The sequence below is a fragment of the Sciurus carolinensis genome, unplaced genomic scaffold (assembly GCF_902686445.1).
Source record: "Sciurus carolinensis unplaced genomic scaffold, mSciCar1.2, whole genome shotgun sequence".
Taxonomy (NCBI): domain Eukaryota; kingdom Metazoa; phylum Chordata; class Mammalia; order Rodentia; family Sciuridae; genus Sciurus; species Sciurus carolinensis.
In genome coordinates this window covers 1-7762 of record NW_025920625.1, presented here as the reverse complement: position 1 = coordinate 7762, position 7762 = coordinate 1, and positions in this window count along the sequence as shown.

Here is a 7762-nt window from a genome sequence, read left to right as displayed (position 1 = left end):
AAGCCCATGGCTAATATCATTCTAAATGATGAAAAACTGAAAGCATTCCCCCTAAAAACTGGAACAATGCAGGGATGCCCTCTTTCACCACTTCTTTTCAATATTGTCCTTGAAACTCTAGGAGAGCAATTAGACAGACCAAAGAAATTAAAGGGATACGAATAGGAAAAGAAGAACTCAAACTATCCCTATTTGCTGATGATATGGTCATATACTCAGAGGAACCAGGAAATTTCACCAGAAAACTTTTAGATCTCATAAGTGAATTCAGTAAAGTAGCGGGATATAAGATCAATACACATCAATCTAATGCATTTTTATACATAAGTGATGAATCTTCAGAAAGAGAAATTAGGAAAACTACCCCATTCACAATAGCATCAAAAAAATAAAATAAAATACTTGGGAATCAATCTCACAGAAGAGGTGAAAGACCTCTACAATGAGAACTACAGAACACTAAAGGAAGAAATTAAAGAAAACCTTAGAAGATGGAAAAATCTTCCATGTTCTTGGATAGGAAGAATTAATATTTTCAAAATGGCCATACTACCAAAAGTGCTATACAGATTCAGTGCAATTCCAATTAAAATCCCAATGATTTACCTTACAGAAGTAGAGCAAGCAATTATGAAATTCATCTGGAAGAATAAAAAACCCAGAATAGCTAAAGCAATCCTTGGCAGAAAGAGTGAAGCAGGGGGTATCACAATACCAGATCTTCAACTCTACTGCAAAGCAATAGTAACAAAAACGGCATGGTATTGGTACCAAATAGAAAGATGGATCAATGGTACAGAATACAGGACACATACACAAACCCAAATAAATACAATTTTCTCATACTAGACAAAGGGGCCAAAAATATGCAATGGAGAAAAGATAGCCTCTTCAACAAATGGTGCTGGGAGAATTGGAAATCCATATGCAACAGAATGAAACTAAACCCATATCTTTCACCATGCATGAAACTAAATTCAAAATGGATTAAGGATCTCAGAATCAGACCAGAGACCTTGCATCTTATAGAAGAAAAAGTAGGTCCGGAGCTTCAACATGTCGGCTTATGACCAGACTTCCTCAACAGGACTCCCATAGCACAAGAAATAAAATCAAGAATGAATAACTGGGATAGATTCAAACTAAAAAGCTTTCTCTCAGCAAAGGAAACTATCAGCAATGCAAAGAAAGTGGCTACAGAGTGGGAGAAAATCTTTGCCAATCATACTTCAGATAGAGCACTAATCTCCAGAATTTAAAATGTACTCAAAAAACTTTACACCAAGAATGCAAATAATCCAATCGACAAATGGGCTAAGGCAATGAATAGACACTTCACAGAAGAAGATGTACAAGCAATCAACAAACATATGAAAAAATGTTCAACATCTCTAGTAATAAGAGAAATGCAAATCAAAACCACCCTAAGATTCCATCTCACTCCAATTAGAATGGCGATTATCAAGAATACAAGCAACAACAGGTGTTGGCGAGGATGTGGGGAGAAAGGTACACTCATACATTGCTGGTGGGGCTTCAAATTAGTGCAGCCACTCTGGAAAGCATTGTGGAGACTCCTTAGAAAACTTGGAATGGAACCACCATTTGACCCAGCTATCCCACTCCTTGGCCTATACCCAGAGGACTTAAAATCAGCATATTACAGAGATACAGCCACATCAATTTTCATAGCAGCTCAGTTCACAATAGCCAGATTGTGGAACCAACCTAGATGTCCTTCAATTGATGAATGGATAAAGAAAATGTGGTATATATATACAATGGAATATTACTCAGCCATAAAGAATGATAAAATTATGGCATTTGCAGGCAAATGGATGTAATTGGAGAATATCATGCTAAGTGAAATAAGCCAATCTCAAAAAACCAAAGGACGAATGATATCGCTAATAAGTGGATGATGACACATAATGGGGGGTGGGAGGGTTTAATGTTAGGGTTAGAGTTAGGGTTAGGGAGAGTGGCAAGAATGGAGGAAGGAAGGACTGTATAGAGGGAAAAGAGGGGTGGGAGGGGTGGGAGGGAAGGGAAAAATAACAGAATGAATCAAACAACATTACCCTACATAAATTTATGATTACATAAATGGTATGAATTTATGCCATGTATAAACAGAGAAACAACATGTATCCCATTTGTTTACAATAAAAAAAGAAAAATAGCTCAAAGACAAGAAACCAAAGTAGAATCTGCTAGCCTGAAAGTGTTAGTTTTATACTGAAACATGATTTCTCTCTACAGTCATGACAAATAATTTTCACAATATGCCAGCAGTCCATTAATTGCATATGCATGAAGCACTCAGATTCTTAATTCCTGACTAGGATTTAAGATATACAGCTGTATGAGAAAATCTATTTTCTTATTGGTACTGGGGATTGAACTCAAGGTCGCTTTATCACTGAACTACATCCCCAGTTTTTCCATATGCCTCTTTTGAAAATTTTGAGACAGGATCTTACTAAGTTGTTTAAGGTCCCACTAAACTGCTGGAACTGGCCTAAAACTTGCATTACTTGGTCTTAAACTCCCAAGTCTCTGTGATTGCAAGTGAGTGCCCCTGTCACCAGCTAGACAGATGTCTATTTATAAATGATACATTGATGATTTCTAATTTTTTACTATTAATGTCATTAGACTGAAAGGATCTTGAATCATATTTTGAATTTTTTTCTTGTATTTTGATTCACATTAGTGACAAAACTTAAGATTCCTGACTCTAAGCACAGTTTTAAATTGGTGTCCTCATAGAGTTTTTACCAAGATTGTGACTAAACATGAAGGAAGTGAGAGTGAAGGAACAGACTGTGCATCTGGTTTCAGTTTCATGATCCCCAAAATAAATAAACTCCTTGGCATTTGGCTTCTTGTTTGAATAGTCACCAGACATTTCATGCATTTATTCTTGGAAAATGAACAATTACCTATCCACTTGCAGATAGACTGAGCCACTGGAAAAGTTGTGGGTCATGAGTTCTGTGCAGAAGCATGCATGCATTTTCTAGGCAAGTTCACTTATGTGATGGCATACAAAAATGCAAGAGAACAGGAATGGGTGCACATGCCTGTAATCCCAGTTATGTGGGAGGCTGAGGCAGGAGGATCACAAGTTTGAGGACAGTCTCAGCAACTCTGCAAGAATTTGTCTTAAAATAAAATTAAAAAGGAAAATAATTCAATATCACAGAGTTTGCCTGCCAGGTGTGAAGCCCTGGATTCAACAGCCAGGATTGGGATGGGGGTGATTTGGGCTCTCACATATGATCAAATTATGGAAGAGGCTCTGTTGTTCAGAAATCAGATGTGAAATGCCCACTATCTCAGGAGATGAGAATCCTTCACTTCTGAAAATTCTGTGGATTCCATTCTATATTAGGGTTTGAAGAAATGTGGTAAAAGCCAGAAACTCAAAATCTGAAGGTCCTGCCTCCCTAGGTGAACTAAGCATTTCTCCTCTTTGAGGTCTTCTCACATGCCTGGAGACAGCATATCTTCCTGAGGTCTTCTCACTTGCTTGGAGACAGAGGTCACATCTTCCAGCCCTTTGTCATAAAAAGGTTTTGGTACTCAATGCATCCATAATCTTCTCTTACCTTTATAGCTGAGTAGGGAATAGTGTGCTACTACCATAAAAGGTTTGCTTTCTTCCATGTCAAAAACTTGGAAGCTTATCTCAGTTGATAAATCACACAACTCAGTTACCTGCTACTGTGGTTGGAACTGGGTTGTCCCCAAAACTTTTTAATTTCTTTGCAAGAATTTTAGCTTGGGTTTTTATGTCCAGTCTAAATACAAATATTCCTGGAGGAAAATAAAACTGAGTTTATATAAGAAATGTTTTGTCATGCATTCCTTTATCATCTGGTCTTTTTAAAATAGTCCTAGGCAAGTTCTGGGTCTAGTAAACACATGGCAGAACAAGGAAAGGAAAGGGTGGGTCACAGGATGATGCAGACAGAGAAGGCATATGTGACACTACAGAGGTGTGGACTTCTACAGGGGGTTTACTGAAACTAATCATGTCAGAAATTCTCGTATCTTGGGATATCCAAAACAGAAGTCCTAAGACCAAAAGTGACTTCCATCCATTTGGTACACAGGTATCACAATTTTGAGGTCTTTTTGCACCATTTGGTACATAGGGATCACAATTTCCAGGTCTTTTTGCAGGTATGTAGGATTTCAGAACATAAGTAAGCTCAGAAATGTACTCTCTCCCTTCTCAGATTCTAGCACTTCTGATTTAAACTGTTTTATTTTGGCAAGTTAATCTCTATGGCTCCATTTATTTATGCAAATAATGTTTGAGAATTAAACTAAATAACATTTTAGACATTTACACAATGGCACCTAGTAAGTTTTCAGTAAATACCAGCTATCATTTTTAGTTGACAACAGAAAATATTGTTACACTTGCTAATTTCCCTGACATCAGGAATTGGGTACCTTTTACACTTTTTGATGTAGAGAAAGGATTATTGAAATGACTGTTTCTAGGTGAATAAATATTCAAGTTTGCAAATGACATCTAACTCAGAGAACTGAATAAAATGTAAATGTAAAAAAATAGTTTCCCAAAGGAATTTTAGTTTTTCTTCTGTTACCTAGATTTCATCAAGAAGTAAGATTTTTGTCCATCTCATTGTCTTCTAAGTATTTAAGTCTCAGACCCATCATGAGAATTAAAGCTGTCCATAAAATCAATTACCTTTATTAATGGCATGATGAAAATTTAGTAGAAATTTTCAAAAAGCAGTTTTAGTGATGATTTTTCAAAAGGCAGCTACTATCAATGTTCACAGAGATGAAAAATGAATTTCTCAACTATGTTCTTCCTGTTTTTGTCTTTGCTAGCTTAGTTTAAACTCTGTTTTAGACCATGGGATTTCAGAATTTTGCCAGAATATAGGAGGGAAAAGTTAATAAAATCATAAAAAGTAAAATTTAAAATGGGCTACACTTGTAAATATTAGAATATCTTACAACCATGAAGCTGAAAATGATATGATAAATTTCATTTACCATGGTAAATGATATGATGAATTTATCTAAGCTGAAGATATTTTAGAACATCTACTTTAATATGTATTTGTAAATAATTTAAAATAACTTGGTAATTCCCACCACTTAAGACTTCAGAAAGTGAGTTGGAAATAACTTATGAATTTTTATAACCACAATAAATTTAGGATAGGTGTTTGATCCAAATTTACTACATACAGAAGACTAAAATAGTAAAGCTAAAAAATTAAAAACAAAACTTCTATAAACAGAAGCAGGAGTTTGAAATATTTCCTCAAATATTTCAAAGGCCTTATTGGGCCTTGGTATCCAACCATGTTACAACATACTCTTCTAGACACTGAATATGAATACCAGAGACATACTCTAACCATGATTATTTGCAAATGTCCTATTATTTTTTTATTGTATACAAATGGGATACATGTTGTTTCTCTATTTGTACATAGAGTCAAGGCATACCATTTGTGTAATCATACGTTTACATAGGGCAATGATGTTTATTTTATTTTTCCCCTCCCCCCACCCCTCCCACCCCTCTTTTCCCTCTATACAGTCCTTCTTTCCTTCATTCTTACCACTCTCCTTATCCCTAACCCTAAACCTAACCCTAAACCTAATGCTAACCCCTCCCACCCCCCATTATATGTCCTCATCCGCTTATCAGCGAGATCATTCGTCCTTTAGTTTTTTGAGATTGGCTTATCTCACTTAGCATGATATTCTCCAATTTCGTCCATTTGCCTACAAATGCCATAATTTTATCATTCTTCATTGCAGAGTAATATTCCATTGTATATATATGCCACAGTTTCTTTATCCATTCATCAACTGAAGGGCATCTAGGTTGGTTCCACAATCTGGCTATGGTGAATTGAGCAGCAATGAACATTGATGTGGCTGTATCTCTGTAGTATGCTGATTTTAAGTCCTTTGGGTATAGGCCAAGGAGTGGGATAGCTGGGTCAAATGGTGTTTCCATTCCAAGCTTTCTGAGGAATCTCCACACTGCTTTCCAGAGTGGCTGCACTAATTTGCAACCCCACCAGCAATGTATGAGTGTTCCTTTTTCACCACATCCTCGCCAACACCTATTGTTGCTTGTATTCTTGATAATCGCCATTCTAATTGGGGTGAGATGAAATCTTAGGGTAGTTTTGATTTGCATTTCCCTTATTACTAGGGATGTTGAACATTTTTTCATATATCTGTTGATTACTTGTACATCTTCTTCTGTGAAGTGTCTGTTCATTTCCTTAGCCCATTTGTTGATTGGATTATTTGTATTCTTCGTGTAGAGTTTTTTGAGTTCTTTATAGATTCTGGAAATTAGCGCTCTATCTGAGGTATGGTTGGCAAAGATATTCTCCCCCTTGTAGGCTCTCTCTTCACATTGCTGATAGTTTCCTTTGCTGAGAGAAAGCTTTTTAGTTTGAATCTATCCCAGTTGTTGATTCTTGCTTTTATTTCTTGTGCTATGGGAGTCCTGTTAAGGAAGTCTGATCCTAAGCCAACAAGTTGAAGATTTGGACCTACTTTTTCTTCTATAAGATGCAGGGTCTCTGGTCTGATTCCGAGGTCCTTGATCCATTTTGAGTTGAGTTTTGTGTAGGGTGAGAGATAGGGGTTTAATTTCATTCTATTGCATATGGTTTTCCAGTTTTCCCAGCACCATTTGTTGAAGAGGCTTTTTTTTCTCCATTGCATATTTTTGGAACCTTTGTCTACTATGAGAAAATTGTATTTATTTGGGTTTGTGTCCATGTCCTCTATTCTGTACCATTGATCTACCTGTCTATTTTGGTACTAATACCATGCCGTTTTTGTTACTATTGCTTTGTAGTAGAGTTGAAGATCTGGTATTGCAATACCCCCTGCTTCTCTCTTGCTACTGAGGATTGCTTTAGCTATTCTAGGTTTTTTATTCTTCCAGATGAATTTCATAATTGCTTGCTCTATTTCTGCAAGGTACATCATTGGGATTTTAATTGGAATTGCATTGAATCTGTATAGCACTTTAGGTAGTATAGCCATTTTGACAATATTAATTCTGCCTATCCAGGAACATGGGAGATCTTTCCATCTTCTAAGGTTTTCTTTAATTTCTTTCTTTAGTGTTCTGTAGTTCTCATTGTAGAGGTCATTCACCTCTTTTGTGAGATTGATTCCCAAGTATTTTATTTTTTTTTGATGCTATTGTGAATGGGGTAGTTTTCCTTATTTCGCTTTCTGAAAATTCATCACTTATGTATAAAAATGCATTGGATTTATGAGCATTGATCTTGTAACCTGCTACTTTACTGAATTCACTTATGAGTTCTAAAAGTTTTCTGGTGGAATTTCCAGGTTCCTCTAAATATATAATCATGTCATCAGCGAACAGGGATAGTTTGAGTTCTTCTTTTCCTATTCTTATCCCTTTAATTTCTTTGGTTTGTCTGATTGCTCTGGCTAGAGTCTCAAGGACAATGTTGAATAGAAGCGGTGAAAGAGGGCATCCCTGCCTTGTTCCAGTTTTTAGGGGGAACGCTTTCATTTTTTCACCATTTAGAATGATATTAGCCATGGGCTTAGCGTGCAAATGTCCTATTATAACAAATCTAGAACATCCTATAAAATTTAATAAATAAAATATCAATAATTTTGCTTGGTTTTTATCTTTCTAGAAATAATAACTTAAATTCAAAACAGAGAATAAATCTAATGGATATGTGAACAG